Genomic DNA, 26624 nt, shown 5'->3' with positions numbered 1-26624 from the left:
CCCACCCGGGAGCGGTGTTGTGGGGTCTCAAATGTAACGTAAAAAGTCAGAGTTTTTCCACAATTCCTGACGAACATTTAATTTTTGGGCTTCCTAGGCATATTTTTTAGCCGGTTGAGCTGTTAACCGAAAGGTTGGTGGTTCGAGCCCACCCGGGAGAGGTGTTGTGGGGTCTCAGATGTAGCGTGCAAAGTCATAACTTTTCCACAATACCTGACGAACATTTAATTTTTGGGCTTCCGTGGCGCAATGGTTAGCGCGTTCAGCTGTTAACCGAAAGGTTGGTGGCTCGAGCCCACCCGGGAGAGGTGTTGTGGGGTCTCAGATGTAGCGTGAAAAGTCATAACTTTTCCACAATACCTGACAACCATTCAGTTTCTGAGCTTCCGTGGCTCAATGGTTAGCGCGTTCAGCTGTTAACCGAAAGGTTGGTGGTTCGAGCCCACCCGGAAGCGGTGTTATGGGATCTCAAATGTAACGTAAAAAGTCAGAGTTTTTCCACAATACCTGACGAACATTTAATTTTTGGGCTTCCGTGGCGCAATGGTTAGCGCGTTCAGCTGTTAACCGAAAGGTTGGTGGTTCGAGCCCACCCGGGAGAGGTGTTGTGGGGTCTCAGATGTAGCGTGAAAAGTCATAACTTTTCCACAATACCTGACAACCATTCAGTTTCTGAGCTTCCGCGGCTCAATGGTTAGCGCGTTAGGCTGTTAACCAATAGGTTGGTGGTTCGAGCACACCCGAAAGCGGTGTTATGGGATCTCAAATGTAACGTAAAAAGTCAGAGTTTTTCCACAATACCTGACGAACATTTAATTTTTGGGCTTCCGTGGCGCAATGGTTAGCGCGTTCAGCTGTTAACCGAAAGGTTGGTGGTTCGAGCCCACCCGGGAGCGGTGTTGTGGGATCTCAAATGTAACGTAAAAAGTCAGAGTTTTTCCACAATACCTGACGAACATTTAATTTTTGGGCTTCCGTGGCATATTTTTTAGCGCGTTCAGCTGTTAACCAAAAGGTTGGTGGTTCGAGCCCACCCGGGAGAGGTGTTGTGGGGTCTCAGATGTAGCGTGAAAAGTCATAACTTTTCCACAATACCTGACAACCATTCAATTTCTGAGCTTCCGTGGCTCAATGGTTAGCGCGTTAGGCTGTTAACCAATAGGTTGGTGGTTCGAGCCCACTCGGGAGAGGTGTTGTGGGGTCTCAGATGTAGCGTGAAAAGTCATAACTTTTCAACAAAACCTGACAACCATTGAATTTCTGAGCTTCCGTGGCTCAATGGTTGGCGCTTTAGGCTGTTAACCAATAGGTTGGTGATTCGAGCCCACCCGGGAGCGGTGTTATGGGATCTCAAATGTAACGTAAAAAGTCAGAGTTTTTCCACAATACCTGACGAACATTTAATTTTTGGGCTTCCGTGGCGCAATGGTTAGCGCGTTCAGCTGTTAACCGAAAGGTTGGTGGTTCGAGCCCACCCGGGAGCGGTGTTATGGGATCTCAAATGTAACGTAGAAAGTCAGAGTTTTTCCACAATACCTGACGAACATTTAATTTTTGGGCTTCCGTGGCGCAATGGTTAGCGCGCAGCGCGTTCAGCTGTTAACCGAAAAGTTGGTGGTTCGAGCCCACCCGGGAGAGGTGTTGTGGGGTCTCTGATGTAGCGTGAAAAGTCATAACTTTTCCACAATACCTGACAACCATTTAACTGCTGAGCTTCCGTGGCTCAATGGTTAGCGCGTTCGGCTGTTAACCAATAGGTTGGTGGTTCAAGCCCACCCGGGAGCGGTGTTATGGGATCTCAAATGTAACGTAAAAAGTCAGAGTTTTTCCACTATACCTGACGAACATTTAATTTTTGGGCTTCCGTGGCGCAATGGTTAGCGCGTTCAGCTGTTAACCGAAAGGTTGGTGGCTCGAGCCCACCCGGGAGAGGTGTTGTGGGGTCTCAGATGTAGCGTGAAAAGTCATAACTTTTCCACAATACCTGACAACCATTCAGTTTCTGAGCTTCCGTGGCTCAATGTTTAGCGCGTTCAGCTGCTAACCGAAAGGTTGGTGGTTCGAGCCCACCCGGAAGCGGTGTTATGGGATCTCAAATGTAACGTAAAAAGTCAGAGTTTTTCCACAATACCTGACGAACATTTAATTTTTGGGCTTCCGTGGCGCAATGGGTAGCGCGTTCAGCTGTTAACCGAAAGGTTGGTGGTTCGAGCCCACCCGGGAGAGGTGTTGTGGGGTCTCAAATGTAGCGTGAAAAGTCATAACTTTTCCACAATACCTGACAACCATTCAGTTTCTGAGCTTCCGCGGCTCAATGGTTAGCGCGTTAGGCTCTTAACCAATAGGTTGGTGGTTCGAGCACACCCGAAAGCGGTGTTATGGGATCTCAAATGTAACGTAAAAAGTCAGAGTTTTTCCACAATACCTGACGAACATTTAATTTTTGGGCTTCCGTGGCGCTATGGTTAGCGCGTTCAGCTGTTAACCGAAAGGTTGGTGGTTCGAGCCCACCCGGGAGCGGTGTTATGGGATCTCAAATGTAACGTAGAAAGTCAGAGTTTTTCCACAATACCTGACGAACATTTAATTTTTGGGCTTCCGTGGCGCAATGGTTAGCGCGCAGCGCGTTCAGCTGTTAACCGAAAAGTTGGTGGTTCGAGCCCACCCGGGAGAGGTGTTGTGGGGTCTCTGATGTAGCGTGAAAAGTCATAACTTTTCCACAATACCTGACAACCATTTAATTGCTGAGCTTCCGTGGCTCAATGGTTAGCGCGTTCGGCTGTTAACCAATAGGTTGGTGGTTCAAGCCCACCCGGGAGCGGTGTTATGGGATCTCAAATGTAACGTAAAAAGTCAGAGTTTTTCCACTATACCTGACGAACATTTAATTTTTGGGCTTCCGTGGCGCAATGGTTAGCGCGTTCAGCTGTTAACCGAAAGGTTGGTGGCTCGAGCCCACCCGGGAGAGGTGTTGTGGGGTCTCAGATGTAGCGTGAAAAGTCATAACTTTTCCACAATACCTGACAACCATTCAGTTTCTGAGCTTCCGTGGCTCAATGTTTAGCGCGTTCAGCTGCTAACCGAAAGGTTGGTGGTTCGAGCCCACCCGGAAGCGGTGTTATGGGATCTCAAATGTAACGTAAAAAGTCAGAGTTTTTCCACAATACCTGACGAACATTTAATTTTTGGGCTTCCGTGGCGCAATGGGTAGCGCGTTCAGCTGTTAACCGAAAGGTTGGTGGTTCGAGCCCACCCGGGAGAGGTGTTGTGGGGTCTCAAATGTAGCGTGAAAAGTCATAACTTTTCCACAATACCTGACAACCATTCAGTTTCTGAGCTTCCGCGGCTCAATGGTTAGCGCGTTAGGCTCTTAACCAATAGGTTGGTGGTTCGAGCACACCCGAAAGCGGTGTTATGGGATCTCAAATGTAACGTAAAAAGTCAGAGTTTTTCCACAATACCTGACGAACATTTAATTTTTGGGCTTCCGTGGCGCTATGGTTAGCGCGTTCAGCTGTTAACCGAAAGGTTGGTGGTTCGAGCCCACCCGGGAGCGGTGTTATGGGATCTCAAATGTAACGTAGAAAGTCAGAGTTTTTCCACAATACCTGACGAACATTTAATTTTTGGGCTTCCGTGGCGCAATGGTTAGCGCGCAGCGCGTTCAGCTGTTAACCGAAAAGTTGGTGGTTCGAGCCCACCCGGGAGAGGTGTTGTGGGGTCTCTGATGTAGCGTGAAAAGTCATAACTTTTCCACAATACCTGACAACCATTTAATTGCTGAGCTTCCGTGGCTCAATGGTTAGCGCGTTCGGCTGTTAACCAATAGGTTGGTGGTTCAAGCCCACCCTGGAGCGGTGTTATGGGATCTCAAATGTAACGTAAAAAGTCAGAGTTTTTCCACTATACCTGACGAACATTTAATTTTTGGGCTTCCGTGGCGCAATGGTTAGCGCGTTCAGCTGTTAACCGAAAGGTTGGTGGCTCGAGCCCACCCGGGAGAGGTGTTGAGGGGTCTCAGATGTAGCGTGAAAAGTCATAACTTTTCCACAATACCTGACAACCATTCAGTTTCTGAGCTTCCGTGGCTCAATGTTTAGCGCGTTCAGCTGCTAACCGAAAGGTTGGTGGTTCGAGCCCACCCGGAAGCGGTGTTATGGGATCTCAAATGTAACGTAAAAAGTCAGAGTTTTTCCACAATACCTGACGAACATTTAATTTTTGGGCTTCCGTGGCGCAATGGGTAGCGCGTTCAGCTGTTAACCGAAAGGTTGGTGGTTCGAGCCCACCCGGGAGAGGTGTTGTGGGGTCTCAAATGTAGCGTGAAAAGTCATAACTTTTCCACAATACCTGACAACCATTCAGTTTCTGAGCTTCCGCGGCTCAATGGTTAGCGCGTTAGGCTCTTAACCAATAGGTTGGTGGTTCGAGCACACCCGAAAGCGGTGTTATGGGATCTCAAATGTAACGTAAAAAGTCAGAGTTTTTCCACAATACCTGACGAACATTTAATTTTTGGGCTTCCGTGGCGCTATGGTTAGCGCGTTCAGCTGTTAACCGAAAGGTTGGTGGTTCGAGCCCACCCGGGAGCGGTGTTATGGGATCTCAAATGTAACGTAGAAAGTCAGAGTTTTTCCACAATACCTGACGAACATTTAATTTTTGGGCTTCCGTGGCGCAATGGTTAGCGCGCAGCGCGTTCAGCTGTTAACCGAAAAGTTGGTGGTTCGAGCCCACCCGGGAGAGGTGTTGTGGGGTCTCTGATGTAGCGTGAAAAGTCATAACTTTTCCACAATACCTGACAACCATTTAATTGCTGAGCTTCCGTGGCTCAATGGTTAGCGCGTTCGGCTGTTAACCAATAGGTTGGTGGTTCAAGCCCACCCGGGAGCGGTGTTATGGGATCTCAAATGTAACGTAAAAAGTCAGAGTTTTTCCACAATACCTGACGAACATTTAATTTTTGGGCTTCCGTGGCGCAATGGTTAGCGCGTTCAGCTGTTAACCGAAAGGTTGGTGGCTCGAGCCCACCCGGGAGAGGTGTTGTGGGGTCTCAGATGTAGCGTGAAAAGTCATAACTTTTCCACAATACCTGACAACCATTCAGTTTCTGAGCTTCCGTGGCTCAATGGTTAGCGCGTTCAGCTGCTAACCGAAAGGTTGGTGGTTCGAGCCCACCCGGAAGCGGTGTTATGGGATCTCAAATGTAACGTAAAAAGTCAGAGTTTTTCCACAATACCTGACGAACATTTAATTTTTGGGCTTCCGTGGCGCAATGGTTAGCGCGTTCAGCTGTTAACCGAAAGGTTGGTGGTTCGAGCCCACCCGGGAGAGGTGTTGTGGGGTCTCAAATGTAGCGTGAAAAGTCATAACTTTTCCACAATACCTGACAACCATTCAGTTTCTGAGCTTCCGCGGCTCAATGGTTAGCGCGTTAGGCTCTTAACCAATAGGTTGGTGGTTCGAGCACACCCGAAAGTGGTGTTATGGGATCTCAAATGTAACGTAAAAAGTCAGAGTTTTTCCACAATACCTGACGAACATTTAATTTTTGGGCTTCCGTGGCGCTATGGTTAGCGCGTTCAGCTGTTAACCGAAAGGTTGGTGGTTCGAGCCCACCCGGGAGCGGTGTTATGGGATCTCAAATGTAACGTAAAAAGTCAGAGTTTTTCCACAATACCAGACGAACATTTAATTTTTGGGCTTCCGTGGCGCAATGTTTAGCGCGTTCAGCTGTTAACCGAAAGGTTGGTGGCTCGAGCCCACCCGGGAGAGGTGTTGTGGGGTCTCAGATGTAGCGTGAAAAGTCATAACTTTTCCACAATACCTGACAACCATTCAGTTTCTGAGCTTCCGTGGCTCAATGGTTAGCGCGTTCAGCTGTTAACCGAAAGGTTGGTGGTTCGAGCCCACCCGGAAGCGGTGTTATGGGATCTCAAATGTAACGTAAAAAGTCAGAGTTTTTCCACAATACCTGACGAACATTTAATTTTTGGGCTTCCGTGGCGCAATGGTTAGCGCGTTCAGCTGTTAACCGAAAGGTTGGTGGTTCGAGCCCACCCGGGAGAGGTGTTGTGGGGTCTCAGATGTAGCGTGAAAAGTCATAACTTTTCCACAATACCTGACAACCATTCAGTTTCTGAGCTTCCGCGGCTCAATGGTTAGCGCGTTAGGCTGTTAACCAATAGGTTGGTGGTTCGAGCACACCCGAAAGCGGTGTTATGGGATCTCAAATGTAACGTAAAAAGTCAGAGTTTTTCCACAATACCTGACGAACATTTAATTTTTGGGCTTCCGTGGCGCAATGGTTAGCGCGTTCAGCTGTTAACCGAAAGGTTGGTGGTTCGAGCCCACCCGGGAAGTGTGTTGTGGGATCTCAAATGTAACGTAAAAAGTCAGAGTTTTTCCACAATACCTGACGAACATTTAATTTTTGGGCTTCCGTGGCATATTTTTTAGCGCGTTCAGCTGTTAACCAAAAGGTTGGTGGTTCGAGCCCACCCGGGAGAGGTGTTGTGGGGTCTCAGATGTAGCGTGAAAAGTCATAACTTTTCCACAATACCTGACAACCATTCAATTTCTGAGCTTCCGTGGCTCAATGGTTAGCGCGTTAGGCTGTTAACCAATAGGTTGGTGGTTCGAGCCCACTCGGGAGAGGTGTTGTGGGGTCTCAGATGTAGCGTGAAAAGTCATAACTTTTCAACAATACCTGACAACCATTGAATTTCTGAGCTTCCGTGGCTCAATGGTTGGCGCTTTAGGCTGTTAACCAATAGGTTGGTGATTCGAGCCCACCCGGGAGCGGTGTTATGGGATCTCAAATGTAACGTAAAAAGTCAGAGTTTTTCCACAATACCTGACGAACATTTAATTTTTGGGCTTCCGTGGCGCAATGGTTAGCGCGTTCAGCTGTTAACCGAAAGGTTGGTGGTTCGAGCTCACCCGGGAGCGGTGTTATGGGATCTCAAATGTAACGTAGAAAGTCAGAGTTTTTCCACAATACCTGACGAACATTTAATTTTTGGGCTTCCGTGGCGCAATGGTGAGCGCGCAGCGCGTTCAGCTGTTAACCGAAAAGTTGATGGTTCGAGCCCACCCGGGAGAGGTGTTGTGGGGTCTCTGATGTAGCGTGAAAAGTCATAACTTTTCCACAATAAATGACAACCATTTAATTTCTGAGCTTCCGTGGCTCAATGGTTAGCGCGTTAGGCTGTTAACCAATAGGTTGGTGGTTCGAGCACACCCGAAAGCGGTGTTATGGGATCTCAAATGTAACGTAAAAAGTCAGAGTTTTTCCACAATACCTGACGAACATTCAATTTTTGGGCTTCCGTGGCGCTATGGTTAGCGCGTTCAGCTGTTAAACGAAAGGTTGGTGGTTCGAGCCCACCCGGGAGCGGTGTTATGGGATCTCAAATGTAACGTAAAAAGTCAGAGTTTTTCCACAATACCTGACGAACATTTAATTTTTGGGCTTCCGTGGCATATTTTTTAGCGCGTTCAGCTGTTAACCAAAAGGTTGGTGGTTCGAGCCCACTCGGGAGAGGTGTTGTGGGGTCTCAGATGTAGCGTGAAAAGTCATAACTTTTCAACAATACCTGACAACCATTGAATTTCTGAGCTTCCGTGGCTCAATGGTTAGCGCTTTAGGCTGTTAACCAATAGGTTGGTGATTCGAGCCCACCCGGGAGCGGTGTTATGGGATCTCAAATGTAACGTAAAAAGTCAGAGTTTTTCCACAATACCTGACGAACATTTAATTTTTGGGCTTCCGTGGCGCAATGGTTAGCGCGTTCAGCTGTTAACCGAAAGGTTGGTGGTTCGAGCCCACCCGGGAGCGGTGTTATGGGATCTCAAATGTAACGTAAAAAGTCACAGTTTTTCCACAATACCTGACGAACATTTAATTTTTGGGCTTCCGTGGCGCAATGGTTAGCGCGTTCAGCTGTTAACCGAAAGGTTGGTGGCTCGAGCCCACCCGGGAGAGGTGTTGTGGGGTCTCAGATGTAGCGTGAAAAGTCATAACTTTTCCACAATACCTGACAACCATTCAGTTTCTGAGCTTCCGTGGCTCAATGGTTAGCGCGTTCAGCTGTTAAACGAAAGGTTGGTGGTTCGAGCCCACCCGGGAGCGGTGTTATGGGATCTCAAATGTAACGTAAAAAGTCAGAGTTTTTCCACAATACCTGACGAACATTTAATTTTTGGGCTTCCGTGGCATATTTTTTAGCGCGTTCAGCTGTTAACCAAAAGGTTGGTGGTTCGAGCCCACAAGGGAGAGGTGTTGTGGGGTCTCAGATGTAGCGTGAAAAGTCATAACTTTTCCACAATACCTGACAACCATTCAATTTCTGAGCTTCCGTGGCTCAATGGTTAGCGCGTTAGGCTGTTAACCAATAGGTTGGTGGTTCGAGCCCACTCGGGAGAGGTGTTGTGGGGTCTCAGATGTAGCGTGAAAAGTCATAACTTTTCAACAATACCTGACAACCATTGAATTTCTGAGCTTCCGTGGCTCAATGGTTAGCGCTTTAGGCTGTTAACCAATAGGTTGGTGATTCGAGCCCACCCGGGAGCGGTGTTATGGGATCTCAAATGTAACGTAAAAAGTCAGAGTTTTTCCACAATACCTGACGAACATTTAATTTTTGGGCTTCCGTGGCGCAATGGTTAGCGCGTTCAGCTGTTAACCGAAAGGTTGGTGGTTCGAGCCCACCCGGGAGCGGTGTTATGGGATCTCAAATGTAACCTAAAAAGTCACAGTTTTTCCACAATACCTGACGAACATTTAATTTTTGGGCTTCCGTGGCGCAATGGTTAGCGTATTCAGCTGTTAACCGAAAGGTTGGTTGATCGAGCCCACCCGGAAGCGGTGTTATGGGATCTCAAGTGTAACGTAAAAAGTCAGAGTTTTTCCACAATAAATGAAAACCATTCAATTTCTGAGCTTCCGTGGCTCAATGGTTAGCGCGTTCGGCTGTTATCCAATAGGTTGGTGGTTCGAGCCCACCCGGGAGCGGTGTTATGGGATCTCAAATGTAACGTAAAAAGTCAGAGTTTTTCCACAATACCTGACGAACATTTAATTTTTGGGCTTCCGTGGCGCAATGGTTAGCGCGCAGCGCGTTCAGCTGTTAACCGAAAAGTTGGTGGTTCGAGCCCACCCAGGAGAGGTGTTGTGGGGTCTCTGATGTAGCGTGAAAAGTCATAACTTTTCCACAATACCTGACAACCATTTAATTTCTGAGCTTCCGTGGCTCAATGGTTAGCGCGTTCGGCTGTTAACCAATAGGTTGGTGGTTCGAGCCCACCCGGGAACGGTGTTATGGGATCTCAAATGTAACGTAAAAAGTCACAGTTTTTCCACAATACCTGACGAACATTTAATTTTTGGGCTTCCGTGGCGCAATGGTTAGCGCGTTCAGCTGTTAACCGAAAGGTTTGTGGCTCGAGCCCACCCGGGAGAGGTGTTGTGGGGTCTCAGATGTAGCGTGAAAAGTCATAACTTTTCCACAATACCTGACAACCATTCAGTTTCTGAGCTTCCGTGGCTCAATGGTTAGCGCGTTCAGCTGTTAACCGAAAGGTTGGTGGTTCGAGCCCACCCGGAAGCGGTGTTATGGGATCTCAAATGTAACGTAAAAAGTCAGAGTTTTTCCACAATACCTGACGAACATTTAATTTTTGGGCTTCCGTGGCGCAATGGTGAGCGCGCAGCGCGTTCAGCTGTTAACCGAAAAGTTGATGGTTCGAGCCCACCCGGGAGAGGTGTTGTGGGGTCTCTGATGTAGCGTGAAAAGTCATAACTTTTCCACAATAAATGACAACCATTTAATTTCTGAGCTTCCGTGGCTCAATGGTTAGCGCGTTAGGCTGTTAACCAATAGGTTGGTGGTTCGAGCACACCCGAAAGCGGTGTTATGGGATCTCAAATGTAACGTAAAAAGTCAGAGTTTTTCCACAATACCTGACGAACATTCAATTTTTGGGCTTCCGTGGCGCTATGGTTAGCGCGTTCAGCTGTTAAACGAAAGGTTGGTGGTTCGAGCCCACCCGGGAGCGGTGTTATGGGATCTCAAATGTAACGTAAAAAGTCAGAGTTTTTCCACAATACCTGACGAACATTTAATTTTTGGGCTTCCGTGGCATATTTTTTAGCGCGTTCAGCTGTTAACCAAAAGGTTGGTGGTTCGAGCCCACAAGGGAGAGGTGTTGTGGGGTCTCAGATGTAGCGTGAAAAGTCATAACTTTTCCACAATACCTGACAACCATTCAATTTCTGAGCTTCCGTGGCTCAATGGTTAGCGCGTTAGGCTGTTAACCAATAGGTTGGTGGTTCGAGCCCACTCGGGAGAGGTGTTGTGGGGTCTCAGATGTAGCGTGAAAAGTCATAACTTTTCAACAATACCTGACAACCATTGAATTTCTGAGCTTCCGTGGCTCAATGGTTAGCGCTTTAGGCTGTTAACCAATAGGTTGGTGATTCGAGCCCACCCGGGAGCGGTGTTATGGGATCTCAAATGTAACGTAAAAAGTCAGAGTTTTTCCACAATACCTGACGAACATTTAATTTTTGGGCTTCCGTGGCGCAATGGTTAGCGCGTTCAGCTGTTAACCGAAAGGTTGGTGGTTCGAGCCCACCCGGGAGCGGTGTTATGGGATCTCAAATGTAACGTAAAAAGTCACAGTTTTTCCACAATACCTGACGAACATTTAATTTTTGGGCTTCCGTGGCGCAATGGTTAGCGCGTTCAGCTGTTAACCGAAAGGTTGTTGGCTCGAGCCCACCCGGGAGAGGTGTTGTGGGGTCTCAGATGTAGCGTGAAAAGTCATAACTTTTCCACAATACCTGACAACCATTCAGTTTCTGAGCTTCCGTGGCTCAATGGTTAGCGCGTTCAGCTGTTAACCGAAAGGTTGGTGGTTCGAGCCCACCCGGAAGCGGTGTTATGGGATCTCAAATGTAACGTAAAAAGTCAGAGTTTTTCCACAATACCTGACAACCATTCAATTCCTGAGCTTCCGTGGCTCAATGGTTAACGCGTTCGGCTATTAACCAATAGGTTGGTGGTTCGAGCCCACCCGGGAGCGGTGTTATGGGATCTCAAATGTAACGTAAAAAGTCAGAGTTTTTCCACAATACCTGACGAACATTTAATTTTTGGGCTTCCGTGGCGCAATGGTTAGCGCGTTCAGCTGTTAATCGAAAGGTTGGTGGTTCGAGCCCACCCGGGAGAGGTGTTGTGGGGTCTCAGATGTAGCGTGAAAAGTCATAACTTTTCCACAATACCTGACAACCATTCAGTTTCTGAGCTTCCGCGGCTCAATGGTTAGCGCGTTAGGCTGTTAACCAATAGGTTGGTGGTTCGAGCACACCCGAAAGCGGTGTTATGGGATCTCAAATGTAACCTAAAAAGTCAGAGTTTTTCCACAATACCTGACGAACATTTAATTTTTGGGCTTCCGTGGCGCAATGGTTAGCGTATTCAGCTGTTAACCGAAAGGTTGGTTGTTCGAGCACACCCGGAAGCGGTGTTATGGGATCTCAAGTGTAACGTAAAAAGTCAGAGTTTTTCCACAATAAATGAAAACCATTCAATTTCTGAGCTTCCGTGGCTCAATGGTTAGCGCGTTCGGCTGTTATCCAATAGGTTGGTGGTTCGAGCCCACCCGGGAGCGGTGTTATGGGATCTCAAATGTAACGTAAAAAGTCAGAGTTTTTCCACAATACCTGACGAACATTTAATTTTTGGGCTTCCGTGGCGCAATGGTTAGCGCGTTCAGCTGTTAATCGAAAGGTTGGTGGTTCGAGCCCACCCGGGAGAGGTGTTGTGGGGTCTCAGATGTAGCGTGAAAAGTCATAACTTTTCCACAATACCTGACAACCATTCAGTTTCTGAGCTTCCGCGGCTCAATGGTTAGCGCGTTAGGCTGTTAACCAATAGGTTGGTGGTTCGAGCACACCCGAAAGCGGTGTTATGGGATCTCAAATGTAACCTAAAAAGTCAGAGTTTTTCCACAATACCTGACGAACATTTAATTTTTGGGCTTCCGTGGCGCAATGGTTAGCGTATTCAGCTGTTAACCGAAAGGTTGGTTGTTCGAGCACACCCGGAAGCGGTGTTATGGGATCTCAAGTGTAACGTAAAAAGTCAGAGTTTTTCCACAATAAATGAAAACCATTCAATTTCTGAGCTTCCGTGGCTCAATGGTTAGCGCTTTCGGCTGTTATCCAATAGGTTGGTGGTTCGAGCCCACCCGGGAGCGGTGTTATGGGATCTCAAATGTAACGTAAAAAGTTAGAGTTTTTCCACAATACCTGACGAACATTTAATTTTTGGGCTTCCGTGGCGCAATGGTTAGCGCGCAGCGCGTTCAGCTGTTAACCGAAAAGTTGGTGGCTCGAGCCCACCCGGGAGAGGTGTTGTGGGGTCTCAGATGTAGCGTGAAAAGTCATAACTTTTCCACAATACCTGACAACCATTCAGTTTCTGAGCTTCCGTGGCTCAATGGTTAGCGCGTTCAGCTGTTAACCGAAAGGTTGGTGGTTCGAGCCCACCCGGAAGCGGTGTTATGGGATCTCAAATGTAACGTAAAAAGTCAGAGTTTTTCCACAATACCTGACAACCATTCAATTCCTGAGCTTCCGTGGCTCAATGGTTAACGCGTTCGGCTATTAACCAATAGGTTGGTGGTTCGAGCCCACCCGGGAGCGGTGTTATGGGATCTCAAATGTAACGTAAAAAGTCTGAGTTTTTCCACAATACCTAACGAACATTTAATTTTTGGGCTTCCGTGGCGCAATGGTTAGCGTATTCAGCTGTTAACCGAAAGGTTGGTTGTTCGAGCCCACCCGGAAGCGGTGTTATGGGATCTCAAGTGTAACGTAAAAAGTCAGAGTTTTTCCACAATACCTGAAAACCATTCAATTTCTAAGCTTCCGTGGCTCAATGGTTAGCGCGTTCGGCTGTTATCCAATAGGTTGGTGGTTCGAGCCCAAACGGGAGCGGTGTTATGGGATCTCAAATGTAACGTAAAAAGTCAGAGTTTTTCCACAATACCTGACGAACATTTAATTTTTGGGCTTCCGTGGCGCAATGGTTAGCGCGCAGCGCGTTCAGCTGTTAACCGAAAAGTTGGTGGTTCGAGCCCACCCGGGAGAGGTGTTGTGGGGTCTCTGATGTAGCGTGAAAAGTCATAACTTTTCCACAATACCTGACAACCATTCAATTTCTGAGCTTCCGTGGCTCAATGGTTAGCGCGTTCGGCTGTTAACCAATAGGTTGGTGGTTCGAGCCCACCCGGGAGCGGTGTTATGGGATCTCAAATGTAACGTAAAAAGTCACAGTTTTTCCACAATACCTGACGAACATTTAATTTTTGGGCTTCCGTGGCGCAATGGTTAGCGCGTTCAGCTGTTAACCGAAAGGTTGGTGGCTCGAGCCCACCCGGGAGAGGTGTTGTGGGGTCTCTGATGTAGCGTGAAAAGTCATAACTTTTCCACAATACCTGACAACCATTCAATTTCTGAGCTTCCGTGGCGCAATGGTTAGCGCGTTCGGCTGTTAACCAATAGGTTGGTGGTTCGAGCCCACCCGGGAACGGTGTTATGGGATCTCAAATGTAACGTAAAAAGTCACAGTTTTTCCACAATACCTGACGAACATTTAATTTTTGGGCTTCCGTGGCGCAATGGTTAGCGCGTTCAGCTGTTAACCGAAAGGTTTGTGGCTCGAGCCCACCCGGGAGAGGTGTTGTGGGGTCTCAGATGTAGCGTGAAAAGTCATAACTTTTCCACAATACCTGACAACCATTCAGTTTCTGAGCTTCCGTGGCTCAATGGTTAGCGCGTTCAGCTGTTAACCGAAAGGTTGGTGGTTCGAGCCCACCCGGAAGCGGTGTTATGGGATCTCAAATGTAACGTAAAAAGTCAGAGTTTTTCCACAATACCTGACGAACATTTAATTTTTGGGCTTCCGTGGCGCTATGGTTAGCGCGTTCAGCTGTTAAACGAAAGGTTGGTGGTTCGAGCCCACCCGGGAGCGGTGTTATGGGATCTCAAATGTAACGTAAAAAGTCAGAGTTTTTCCACAATACCTGACGAACATTTAATTTTTGGGCTTCCGTGGCATATTTTTTAGCGCGTTCAGCTGTTAACCAAAAGGTTGGTGGTTCGAGCCCACAAGGGAGAGGTGTTGTGGGGTCTCAGATGTAGCGTGAAAAGTCATAACTTTTCCACAATACCTGACAACCATTCAATTTCTGAGCTTCCGTGGCTCAATGGTTAGCGCGTTAGGCTGTTAACCAATAGGTTGGTGGTTCGAGCCCACTCGGGAGAGGTGTTGTGGGGTCTCAGATGTAGCGTGAAAAGTCATAACTTTTCAACAATACCTGACAACCATTGAATTTCTGAGCTTCCGTGGCTCAATGGTTAGCGCTTTAGGCTGTTAACCAATAGGTTGGTGATTCGAGCCCACCCGGGAGCGGTGTTATGGGATCTCAAATGTAACGTAAAAAGTCAGAGTTTTTCCACAATACCTGACGAACATTTAATTTTTGGGCTTCCGTGGCGCAATGGTTAGCGCGTTCAGCTGTTAACCGAAAGGTTGGTGGTTCGAGCCCACCCGGGAGCGGTGTTATGGGATCTCAAATGTAACGTAAAAAGTCACAGTTTTTCCACAATACCTGACGAACATTTAATTTTTGGGCTTCCGTGGCGCAATGGTTAGCGCGTTCAGCTGTTAACCGAAAGGTTGTTGGCTCGAGCCCACCCGGGAGAGGTGTTGTGGGGTCTCAGATGTAGCGTGAAAAGTCATAACTTTTCCACAATACCTGACAACCATTCAGTTTCTGAGCTTCCGTGGCTCAATGGTTAGCGCGTTCAGCTGTTAACCGAAAGGTTGGTGGTTCGAGCCCACCCGGAAGCGGTGTTATGGGATCTCAAATGTAACGTAAAAAGTCAGAGTTTTTCCACAATACCTGACAACCATTCAATTCCTGAGCTTCCGTGGCTCAATGGTTAACGCGTTCGGCTATTAACCAATAGGTTGGTGGTTCGAGCCCACCCGGGAGCGGTGTTATGGGATCTCAAATGTAACGTAAAAAGTCAGAGTTTTTCCACAATACCTGACGAACATTTAATTTTTGGGCTTCCGTGGCGCAATGGTTAGCGCGTTCAGCTTTTAATCGAAAGGTTGGTGGTTCGAGCCCACCCGGGAGAGGTGTTGTGGGGTCTCAGATGTAGCGTGAAAAGTCATAACTTTTCCACAATACCTGACAACCATTCAGTTTCTGAGCTTCCGCGGCTCAATGGTTAGCGCGTTAGGCTGTTAACCAATAGGTTGGTGGTTCGAGCACACCCGAAAGCGGTGTTATGGGATCTCAAATGTAACCTAAAAAGTCAGAGTTTTTCCACAATACCTGACGAACATTTAATTTTTGGGCTTCCGTGGCGCAATGGTTAGCGTATTCAGCTGTTAACCGAAAGGTTGGTTGTTCGAGCACACCCGGAAGCGGTGTTATGGGATCTCAAGTGTAACGTAAAAAGTCAGAGTTTTTCCACAATAAATGAAAACCATTCAATTTCTGAGCTTCCGTGGCTCAATGGTTAGCGCGTTCGGCTGTTATCCAATAGGTTGGTGGTTCGAGCCCACCCGGGAGCGGTGTTATGGGATCTCAAATGTAACGTAAAAAGTCAGAGTTTTTCCACAATACCTGACGAACATTTAATTTTTGGGCTTCCGTGGCGCAATGGTTAGCGCGTTCAGCTGTTAATCGAAAGGTTGGTGGTTCGAGCCCACCCGGGAGAGGTGTTGTGGGGTCTCAGATGTAGCGTGAAAAGTCATAACTTTTCCACAATACCTGACAACCATTCAGTTTCTGAGCTTCCGCGGCTCAATGGTTAGCGCGTTAGGCTGTTAACCAATAGGTTGGTGGTTCGAGCACACCCGAAAGCGGTGTTATGGGATCTCAAATGTAACCTAAAAAGTCAGAGTTTTTCCACAATACCTGACGAACATTTAATTTTTGGGCTTCCGTGGCGCAATGGTTAGCGTATTCAGCTGTTAACCGAAAGGTTGGTTGTTCGAGCACACCCGGAAGCGGTGTTATGGGATCTCAAGTGTAACGTAAAAAGTCAGAGTTTTTCCACAATAAATGAAAACCATTCAATTTCTGAGCTTCCGTGGCTCAATGGTTAGCGCTTTCGGCTGTTATCCAATAGGTTGGTGGTTCGAGCCCACCCGGGAGCGGTGTTATGGGATCTCAAATGTAACGTAAAAAGTTAGAGTTTTTCCACAATACCTGACGAACATTTAATTTTTGGGCTTCCGTGGCGCAATGGTTAGCGCGCAGCGCGTTCAGCTGTTAACCGAAAAGTTGGTGGCTCGAGCCCACCCGGGAGAGGTGTTGTGGGGTCTCAGATGTAGCGTGAAAAGTCATAACTTTTCCACAATACCTGACAACCATTCAGTTTCTGAGCTTCCGTGGCTCAATGGTTAGCGCGTTCAGCTGTTAACCGAAAGGTTGGTGGTTCGAGCCCACCCGGAAGCGGTGTTATGGGATCTCAAATGTAACGTAAAAAGTCAGAGTTTTTCCACAATACCTGACAACCATTCAATTCCTGAGCTTCCGTGGCTCAATGGTTAACGCGTTCGGCTATTAACCAATAGGTTGGTGGTTCGAGCCCACCCGGGAGCGGTGTTATGGGATCTCAAATGTAACGTAAAAAGTCTGAGTTTTTCCACAATACCTAACGAACATTTAATTTTTGGGCTTCCGTGGCGCAATGGTTAGCGTATTCAGCTGTTAACCGAAAGGTTGGTTGTTCGAGCCCACCCGGAAGCGGTGTTATGGGATCTCAAGTGTAACGTAAAAAGTCAGAGTTTTTCCACAATACCTGAAAACCATTCAATTTCTAAGCTTCCGTGGCTCAATGGTTAGCGCGTTCGGCTGTTATCCAATAGGTTGGTGGTTCGAGCCCACCCGGGAGCGGTGTTATGGGATCTCAAATGTAACGTAAAAAGTCAGAGTTTTTCCACAATACCTGACGAACATTTAATTTTTGGGCTTCCGTGGTGCAATGGTTAGCGCGCAGCGCGTTCAGCTGTTAACCGAAAAGTTGGTGGTTCGAGCCCACCCGGGAGAGGTGTTGTGGGGTCTCTGATGTAGCGTGAAAAGTCATAACTTTTCCACAATACCTGACAACCATTCAATTTCTGAGCTTCCGTGGCTCAATGGTTAGCGCGTTCGGCTGTTAACCAATAGGTTGGTGGTTCGAGCCCACCCGGGAGCGGTGTTATGGGATCTCAAATGTAACGTAAAAAGTCACAGTTTTTCCACAATACCTGACGAACATTTAATTTTTGGGCTTCCGTGGCGCAATGGTTAGCGCGTTCAGCTGTTAACCGAAAGGTTGGTGGCTCGAGCCCACCCGGGAGAGGTGTTGTGGGGTCTCTGATGTAGCGTGAAAAGTCATAACTTTTCCACAATACCTGACAACCATTCAATTTCTGAGCTTCCGTGGCGCAATGGTTAGCGCGTTCGGCTGTTAACCAATAGGTTGGTGGTTCGAGCCCACCCGGGAACGGTGTTATGGGATCTCAAATGTAACGTAAAAAGTCACAGTTTTTCCACAATACCTGACGAACATTTAATTTTTGGGCTTCCGTGGCGCAATGGTTAGCGCGTTCAGCTGTTAACCGAAAGGTTTGTGGCTCGAGCCCACCCGGGAGAGGTGTTGTGGGGTCTCAGATGTAGCGTGAAAAGTCATAACTTTTCCACAATACCTGACAACCATTCAGTTTCTGAGCTTCCGTGGCTCAATGGTTAGCGCGTTCAGCTGTTAACCGAAAGGTTGGTGGTTCGAGCCCACCCGGAAGCGGTGTTATGGGATCTCAAATGTAACGTAAAAAGTCAGAGTTTTTCCACAATACCTGACGAACATTTAATTTTTGGGCTTCCGTGGCGCAATGGTGAGCGCGCAGCGCGTTCAGCTGTTAACCGAAAAGTTGATGGTTCGAGCCCACCCGGGAGAGGTGTTGTGGGGTCTCTGATGTAGCGTGAAAAGTCATAACTTTTCCACAATAAATGACAACCATTTAATTTCTGGGCTTCCGTGGCGCTATGGTTAGCGCGTTAGGCTGTTAACCAATAGGGTGGTGGTTCGAGCACACCCGAAAGCGGTGTTATGGGATCTCAAATGTAACGTAAAAAGTCAGAGTTTTTCCACAATACCTGACGAACATTTAATTTTTGGGCTTCCGTGGCATATTTTTTAGCGCGTTCAGCTGTTAACCAAAAGGTTGGTGGTTCGAGCCCACAAGGGAGAGGTGTTGTGGGGTCTCAGATGTAGCGTGAAAAGTCATAACTTTTCCACAATACCTGACAACCATTCAATTTCTGAGCTTCCGTGGCTCAATGGTTAGCGCGTTAGGCTGTTAACCAATAGGTTGGTGGTTCGAGCCCACTCGGGAGAGGTGTTGTGGGGTCTCAGATGTAGCGTGAAAAGTCATAACTTTTCAACAATACCTGACAACCATTGAGTTTCTGAGCTTCCGTGGCTCAATGGTTAGCGCTTTAGGCTGTTAACCAATAGGTTGGTGATTCGAGCCCACCCGGGAGCGGTGTTATGGGATCTCAAATGTAACGTAAAAAGTCAGAGTTTTTCCACAATACCTGACGAACATTTAATTTTTGGGCTTCCGTGGCGCAATGGTTAGCGCGTTCAGCTGTTAACCGAAAGGTTGGTGGTTCGAGCCCACCCGGGAGCGGTGTTATGGGATCTCAAATGTAACGTAAAAAGTCACAGTTTTTCCACAATACCTGACGAACATTTAATTTTTGGGCTTCCGTGGCGCAATGGTTAGCGCGTTCAGCTGTTAACCGAAAGGTTGGTGGCTCGAGCCCACCCGGGAGAGGTGTTGTGGGGTCTCAGATGTAGCGTGAAAAGTCATAACTTTTCCACAATACCTGACAACCATTCAGTTTCTGAGCTTCCGTGGCTCAATGGTTAGCGCGTTCAGCTGTTAACCGAAAGGTTGGTGGTTCGAGCCCACCCGGAAGCGGTGTTATGGGATCTCAAATGTAACGTAAAAAGTCAGAGTTTTTCCACAATACCTGACAACCATTCAATTCCTGAGCTTCCGTGGCTCAATGGTTAACGCGTTCGGCTATTAACCAATAGGTTGGTGGTTCGAGCCCACCCGGGAGCGGTGTTATGGGATCTCAAATGTAACGTAAAAAGTCACAGTTTTTCCACAATACCTGACGAACATTTAATTTTTGGGCTTCCGTGGCGCAATGGTTAGCGCGTTCAGCTGTTAATCGAAAGGTTGGTGGTTCGAGCCCACCCGGGAGAGGTGTTGTGGGGTCTCAGATGTAGCGTGAAAAGTCATAACTTTTCCACAATACCTGACAACCATTCAGTTTCTGAGCTTCCGCGGCTCAATGGTTAGCGCGTTAGGCTGTTAACCAATAGGTTGGTGGTTCGAGCACACCCGAAAGCGGTGTTATGGGATCTCAAATGTAACCTAAAAAGTCAGAGTTTTTCCACAATACCTGACGAACATTTAATTTTTGGGCTTCCGTGGCGCAATGGTTAGCGTATTCAGCTGTTAACCGAAAGGTTGGTTGTTCGAGCACACCCGGAAGCGGTGTTATGGGATCTCAAGTGTAACGTAAAAAGTCAGAGTTTTTCCACAATAAATGAAAACCATTCAATTTCTGAGCTTCCGTGGCTCAATGGTTAGCGCTTTCGGCTGTTATCCAATAGGTTGGTGGTTCGAGCCCACCCGGGAGCGGTGTTATGGGATCTCAAATGTAACGTAAAAAGTCAGAGTTTTTCCACAATACCTGACGAACATTTAATTTTTGGGCTTCCGTGGCGCAATGGTTAGCGCGCAGCGCGTTCAGCTGTTAACCGAAAAGTTGGTGGTTCGAGCCCACCCAGGAGAGGTGTTGTGGGGTCTCTGATGTAGCGTGAAAAGTCATAACTTTTCCACAATACCTGACAACCATTTAATTTCTGAGCTTCCGTGGCTCAATGGTTAGCGCGTTCGGCTGTTAACCAATAGGTTGGTGGTTCGAGCCCACCCGGGAGCGGTGTTATGGGATCTCAAATGTAACGTAAAAAGTCACAGTTTTTCCACAATACCTGACGAACATTTAATTTTTGGGCTTCCGTGGCGCAATGGTTAGCGCGTTCAGCTGTTAACCGAAAGGTTTGTGGCTCGAGCCCACCCGGGAGAGGTGTTGTGGGGTCTCAGATGTAGCGTGAAAAGTCATAACTTTTCCACAATACCTGACAACCATTCAGTTTCTGAGCTTCCGTGGCTCAATGGTTAGCGCGTTCAGCTGTTAACCGAAAGGTTGGTGGTTCGAGCCCACCCGGAAGCGGTGTTATGGGATCTCAAATGTAACGTAAAAAGTCAGAGTTTTTCCACAATACCTGACAACCATTCAATTCCTGAGCTTCCGTGGCTCAATGGTTAACGCGTTCGGCTATTAACCAATAGGTTGGTGGTTCGAGCCCACCCGGGAGCGGTGTTATGGGATCTCAAATGTAACGTAAAAAGTCTGAGTTTTTCCACAATACCTGACGAACATTTAATTTTTGGGCTTCCGTGGCGCAATGGTTAGCGTATTCAGCTGTTAACCGAAAGGTTGGTTGTTCGAGCCCACCCGGGAGCGGTGTTATGGGATCTCAAATGTAACGTAAAAAGTCAGAGTTTTTCCACAATACCTGACGAACATTTAATTTTTGGGCTTCCGTGGCATATTTTTTAGCGCGTTCAGCTGTTAACCAAAAGGTTGGTGGTTCGAGCCCACAAGGGAGAGGTGTTGTGGGGTCTCAGATGTAGCGTGAAAAGTCATAACTTTTCCACAATACCTGACAACCATTCAATTTCTGAGCTTCCGTGGCTCAATGGTTAGCGCGTTAGGCTGTTAACCAATAGGTTGGTGGTTCGAGCCCACTCGGGAGAGGTGTTGTGGGGTCTCAGATGTAGCGTGAAAAGTCATAACTTTTCAACAATACCTGACAACCATTGAATTTCTGAGCTTCCGTGGCTCAATGGTTAGCGCTTTAGGCTGTTAACCAATAGGTTGGTGATTCGAGCCCACCCGGGAGCGGTGTTATGGGATCTCAAATGTAACGTAAAAAGTCAGAGTTTTTCCACAATACCTGACGAACATTTAATTTTTGGGCTTCCGTGGCGCAATGGTTAGCGCGTTCAGCTGTTAACCGAAAGGTTGGTGGTTCGAGCCCACAAGGGAGAGGTGTTGTGGGGTCTCAGATGTAGCGTGAAAAGTCATAACTTTTCCACAATACCTGACAACCATTCAATTTCTGAGCTTCCGTGGCTCAATGGTTAGCGCGTTAGGCTGTTAACCAATAGGTTGGTGGTTCGAGCCCACTCGGGAGAGGTGTTGTGGGGTCTCAGATGTAGCGTGAAAAGTCATAACTTTTCAACAATACCTGACAACCATTGAATTTCTGAGCTTCCGTGGCTCAATGGTTAGCGCTTTAGGCTGTTAACCAATAGGTTGGTGATTCGAGCCCACCCGGGAGCGGTGTTATGGGATCTCAAATGTAACGTAAAAAGTCAGAGTTTTTCCACAATACCTGACGAACATTTAATTTTTGGGCTTCCGTGGCGCAATGGTTAGCGCGTTCAGCTGTTAACCGAAAGGTTGGTGGTTCGAGCCCACCCGGGAGCGGTGTTATGGGATCTCAAATGTAACGTAAAAAGTCAGAGTTTTTCCACAATACCTGACGAACATTTAATTTTTGGGCTTCCGTGGCGCAATGGTTAGCGCGTTCAGCTGTTAACCGAAAGGTTGGTGGCTCGAGCCCACCCGGGAGAGGTGTTGTGGGGTCTCAGATGTAGCGTGAAAAGTCATAACTTTTCCACAATACCTGACAACCATTCAGTTTCTGAGCTTCCGTGGCTCAATGGTTAGCGCGTTCAGCTGTTAACCGAAAGGTTGGTGGTTCGAGCCCACCCGGAAGCGGTGTTATGGGATCTCAAATGTAACGTAAAAAGTCAGAGTTTTTCCGCAATACCTGACGAACATTTAATTTTTGGGCTTCCGTGGCGCAATGGTTAGCGCGTTCAGCTGTTAACCGAAAGGTTGGTGGTTCGAGCCCACCCGGGAGAGGTGTTTTGGGGTCTCAGATGTAGCGTGAACAGTCATAACTTTTCCACAATACCTGACAACCATTCAGTTTCTGAGCTTCCGCGGCTCAATGGTTAGCGCGTTCGGCTGTTATCCAATAGGTTGGTGGTTCGAGCCCACCCGGGAGCGGTGTTATGGGATCTCAAATGTAACGTAAAAAGTCAGAGTTTTTCCACAATACCTGACGAACATTTAATTTTTGGGCTTCCGTGGCGCAATGGTTAGCGCGCAGCGCGTTCAGCTGTTAACCGAAAAGTTGGTGGTTCGAGCCCACCCGGGAGAGGTGTTGTGGGGTCTCTGATGTAGCGTGAAAAGTCATAACTTTTCCACAATACCTGACAACCATTCAATTTCTGAGCTTCCGTGGCTCAATGGTTAGCGCGTTCGGCTGTTAACCAATAGGTTGGTGGTTCGAGCCCACCCGGGAGCGGTGTTATGGGATCTCAAATGTAACGTAAAAAGTCACAGTTTTTCCACAATACCTGACGAACATTTAATTTTTGGGCTTCCGTGGCGCAATGGTTAGCGCGTTCAGCTGTTAACCGAAAGGTTGGTGGCTCGAGCCCACCCGGGAGAGGTGTTGTGGGGTCTCTGATGTAGCGTGAAAAGTCATAACTTTTCCACAATACCTGACAACCATTCAATTTCTGAGCTTCCGTGGCTCAATGGTTAGCGCGTTCGGCTGTTAACCAATAGGTTGGTGGTTCGAGCCCACCCGGGAGCGGTGTTATGGGATCTCAAATGTGACGTAAAAAGTCACAGTTTTTCCACAATACCTAACGACCATTTAACTTCTGAGCTTCCGTGGCTCAATGGTTAGCGCGTTCGGCTGTTAACCAATTGGTTGGTGGTTCGAGCCCACCCGGAAGCGGTGTTATGGGATCTCAAATGTAACGTAAAAAGTCAGAGTTTTTCCACAATACCTGACGAACATTTAATTTTTGGGCTTCCTTGGCGCAATGGTTAGCGCGTTCGGCTGTTATCCGAAAGGTTGGTGGTTCGAGCCCACCCGGGAGCGGTGTTGTGAAGTCTCGAATGTAACGTAAAAAGGCAAAGTTTTTCAACAATACCTGACGAACATTTATTTTTTGGGCTTCCGGGGCGCAATGGTTAGCGCGTTCGGCTGTTAACCGAAAGGTTGGTGGTTCGAGCCCACCCGGGAGCGGTGTTATGGGATCTAAAATGTGACGTAAAAAGTCAGAGTTTTTCCACAATACCTAACGACCATTTAACTTCTGAGCTTCCGTGGCTCAATGGTTAGCGCGTTCGGCTGTTAACCAATAGGTTGGTGGTTCGAGCCCACCCGGGAGCGGTGTTATGGGAGCTCAAATGTAACGTAAAAAGTCAGAGTTTTTCCACAATACCTGACGAACATTTGATTTTTGGGCTTCCGTGGCGCAATGGTTAGCGCGTTCAGCTGTTAACCGAAAGGTTGGTGGCTCGAGCCCACCCGGGAGAGGTGTTGTGGGGTCTCAGATGTTGCGTGAAAAGTCATAACTTTTCCACAATACCTGACAACCATTCAATTTCTGAGCTTCCGTGGCTCAATGGTTAGCGCGTTCGGCTGTTAACCAATAGGTTGGTGGTTCGAGCCCATCCGGGAGCGGTGTTATGGGATCTCAAATGTAACGTAAAAAGTCAGAGTTTTTCCACAATACCTGACGAACATTTAATTTTTGGGCTTCCTTGGCGCAATGGTTAGCGCGTTCGGCTGTTAACCGAAAGGTTGGTGGTTCGAGCCCACCCGGGAGCGGTGTTAAGAAGTCTCGAATGTAACGTAAAAAGGCAAAGTTTTTCCACAATACCTGACGAACATTTATTTTTTGGGCTTCCGTGGCGCAATGGTTAGCGCGTTCGGCTGTTAACCGAAAGGTTGGTGGTTCGAGCCCACCCGGGAGCGGTGTTATGGGATCTCAAATGTGACGTAAAAAGTCAGAGTTTTTCCACAATACCTAACGACCATTTAACTTCTGAGCTTCCGTGGCTCAATGGTTAGCGCGTTCGGCTGTTAACCAATAGGTTGGTGGTTCGAGCCCACCCGGGAGCGGTGTTATGGGAGCTCAAATGTAACGTAAAAAGTCAGAGTTTTTCCACAATACCTGACGAACATTTAATTTTCGGGCTTCCGTGGCGCAATGGTTAGCGCGTTCGGCTGTTAACCGAAAGGTTGGTGGTTCGAGCCCACCCGGGAGCGGTGTTGTGAAGACTCAAATGTAACGTAAAAAGCCAAAGTTTTTCCACAATACCTGACGGCCATTTAATTTTTGGGCTTCCGTGGCGCAATGGTTAGCGCGTTCGGCTGTTAACGAAAAGGTTGGTGGTTCGAGCCCACCCGAAAGCGGTGTTATGGGATCTCAAATGTAAGGTAAAAAGTCAGAGTTTTTCCACAATAGCTGAAGACCATTTCATTTCTGAGCTTCTTTGGCTCCATGGTTAGCGCGTTCGGATGTTAACCAAAAGGTTGGTGGTTCGAGCCCACCCGGGAGAGGTGTTGTGGAGTCTCTGATGTAGCGTGAAAAGTCATAACTTTTCCACAATACCTGACAACCCTTTAATTTCTGAGCTTCCGTGGCTCAATGGTTAGCGCGTTCGGCTGTTAACCAATAGGTTGGTGGTTCGAGCCCACCCGGGAGCGGTGTTATGGGATCTCAAATGTAACGTAAAAAGTCAGAGTTTTTCCACAATACCTGACGAACATTTAATTTATGGGCTTCCTTGGCGCAATGGTTAGCGCGTTCGGCTGTTAACCGAAAGGTTGGTGGTTCGACCCCACCCGGGAGCGGTGTTGTGAAGTCTCGAATGTAACGTAAAAAGGCAAAGTTTTTCCACAATACCTGACGAACATTTATTTTTAGGTCTTCCGTGGCGCAGTGGTTAGCGCGTTCGGCTGTTAACCGAAAGGTTGGTGGTTCGAGCCCACCCGGGAGCGGTGTTATGGGATCTCAAATGTAACGTAAAAAGTCAGAGTTTTTCCACAATACCTAACGACCATTTAACTTCTGAGCTTCCGTGGCTCAATGGTTAGCGCGTTCGGCTGTTAACCAATAGGTTGGTGGTTCGAGCCCACCCGGGAGCGGTGTTATGGGATCTCAAATGTAACGTAAAAAGTTAGAGTTTTTCCACAATACCTGACGAACATTTAATTTTTGGGCTTCCGTGGCGCAATGGTTAGCGCGTTCAGCTGTTAACCGAAAGGTTGGTGGTTCGAGCCCACCCGGGAGCGGTGTTATGGGATCTCAAATGTAACGTAAAAAGTCAGAGTTTTTCCACAATACCTAACGAACATTTAATTTTTGGGCTTCCGTGGCGCAATGGTTAGCGCGTTCAGCTGTTAACCGAAAGGTTGGTGGTTCGAGCCCACCCGGGAGCGGTGTTATGGAATCTCAAATGTAACGTAAAAAGTCAGAGTTTTTCCACAATACCTGACGAACATTTAATTTTTGGGCTTCCTTGGCGCAATGGTTAGCGCGTTCGGCTGTTAACCGAAAGGTTGGTGGTTCGAGCCCACCCGGGAGCGGTGTTAAGAAGTCTCGAATGTAACGTAAAAAGGCAAAGTTTTTCCACAATACCTGACGAACATTTATTTTTTGGGCTTCCGTGGCGCAATGGTTAGCGCGTTCGGCTGTTAACCGAAAGGTTGGTGGTTCGAGCCCACCCGGGAGCGGTGTTATGGGATCTCAAATGTGACGTAAAAAGTCAGAGTTTTTCCACAATACCTAACGACCATTTAACTTCTGAGCTTCCGTGGCTCAATGGTTAGCGCGTTCGGCTGTTAACCAATAGGTTGGTGGTTCGAGCCCACCCGGGGGCGGTGTTATGGGAGCTCAAATGTAACGTAAAAAGCCAAAGTTTTTCCACAATACCTGACGACCATTTAATTTTTGGGCTTCCGTGGCGCAATGGTTAGCGCGTTCGGCTGTTAACCAATAGGTTGGTGGTTCGAGCCCACCCGGGAGCGGTGTTATGGGATCTCAAATGTAACGTAAAAAGTCAGAGTTTTTCCACAATACCTGACGAACATTTAATTTATGGGCTTCCTTGGCGCAATGGTTAGCGCGTTCGGCTGTTAACCGAAAGGTTGGTGGTTCGACCCCACCCGGGAGCGGTGTTGTGAAGTCTCGAATGTAACGTAAAAAGGCAAAGTTTTTCCACAATACCTGACGAACATTTATTTTTAGGGCTTCCGTGGCGCAGTGGTTAGCGCGTTCGGCTGTTAACCGAAAGGTTGGTGGTTCGAGCCCACCCGGGAGCGGTGTTATGGGATCTCAAATGTAACGTAAAAAGTCAGAGTTTTTCCACAATACCTAACGACCATTTAACTTCTGAGCTTCCGTGGCTCAATGGTTAGCGCGTTCGGCTGTTAACCAATAGGTTGGTGGTTCGAGCCCACCCGGGAGCGGTGTTATGGGATCTCAAATGTAACGTAAAAAGTTAGAGTTTTTCCACAATAC

The 26624-nt window shown here is 47.7% G+C and overlaps 11 non-coding genes across 11 annotated transcripts; all 11 read left to right on the top strand.

The window, feature by feature from the left end:
• The first annotated feature begins 2006 nt into the window (after positions 1–2006).
• TRNAS-GCU (transfer RNA serine (anticodon GCU)) lies at positions 2007–2079 on the top strand. Its single transcript has one exon. It is a non-coding gene; the product is annotated as a tRNA-Ser (tRNA).
• A 963-nt stretch (positions 2080–3042) lies between these two features.
• Positions 3043–3115, top strand: TRNAS-GCU (transfer RNA serine (anticodon GCU)). Its single transcript has one exon. It is a non-coding gene; the product is annotated as a tRNA-Ser (tRNA).
• A 963-nt stretch (positions 3116–4078) lies between these two features.
• On the top strand, positions 4079–4151 carry TRNAS-GCU (transfer RNA serine (anticodon GCU)). Its single transcript has one exon. It is a non-coding gene; the product is annotated as a tRNA-Ser (tRNA).
• Positions 4152–5114: 963 nt separating this feature from the next.
• On the top strand, positions 5115–5187 carry TRNAS-GCU (transfer RNA serine (anticodon GCU)). The gene has a single exon. It is a non-coding gene; the product is annotated as a tRNA-Ser (tRNA).
• Positions 5188–11015: 5828 nt separating this feature from the next.
• On the top strand, positions 11016–11088 carry TRNAN-AUU (transfer RNA asparagine (anticodon AUU)). The gene has a single exon. It is a non-coding gene; the product is annotated as a tRNA-Asn (tRNA).
• A 1551-nt stretch (positions 11089–12639) lies between these two features.
• TRNAN-AUU (transfer RNA asparagine (anticodon AUU)) lies at positions 12640–12712 on the top strand. The gene has a single exon. It is a non-coding gene; the product is annotated as a tRNA-Asn (tRNA).
• Positions 12713–14998: 2286 nt separating this feature from the next.
• On the top strand, positions 14999–15071 carry TRNAN-AUU (transfer RNA asparagine (anticodon AUU)). Its single transcript has one exon. It is a non-coding gene; the product is annotated as a tRNA-Asn (tRNA).
• Positions 15072–16622: 1551 nt separating this feature from the next.
• Positions 16623–16695, top strand: TRNAN-AUU (transfer RNA asparagine (anticodon AUU)). The gene has a single exon. It is a non-coding gene; the product is annotated as a tRNA-Asn (tRNA).
• Positions 16696–19135: 2440 nt separating this feature from the next.
• On the top strand, positions 19136–19208 carry TRNAN-AUU (transfer RNA asparagine (anticodon AUU)). The gene has a single exon. It is a non-coding gene; the product is annotated as a tRNA-Asn (tRNA).
• A 1257-nt stretch (positions 19209–20465) lies between these two features.
• On the top strand, positions 20466–20538 carry TRNAN-AUU (transfer RNA asparagine (anticodon AUU)). The gene has a single exon. It is a non-coding gene; the product is annotated as a tRNA-Asn (tRNA).
• A 5814-nt stretch (positions 20539–26352) lies between these two features.
• On the top strand, positions 26353–26425 carry TRNAN-GUU (transfer RNA asparagine (anticodon GUU)). The gene has a single exon. It is a non-coding gene; the product is annotated as a tRNA-Asn (tRNA).
• The last annotated feature ends 199 nt before the right edge of the window (positions 26426–26624 follow it).

The sequence above is a fragment of the Phalangium opilio genome, unplaced genomic scaffold (assembly GCF_054372755.1).
Source record: "Phalangium opilio isolate 3A_F unplaced genomic scaffold, DU_Popi_V2 ptg000505l_1, whole genome shotgun sequence".
In the NCBI taxonomy this organism is placed as follows: Eukaryota; Metazoa; Arthropoda; class Arachnida; order Opiliones; family Phalangiidae; genus Phalangium; species Phalangium opilio.
The sequence above is the reverse complement of the archived record's forward strand: the minus strand, read 5'-3'. Positions and strand labels throughout refer to the sequence as shown.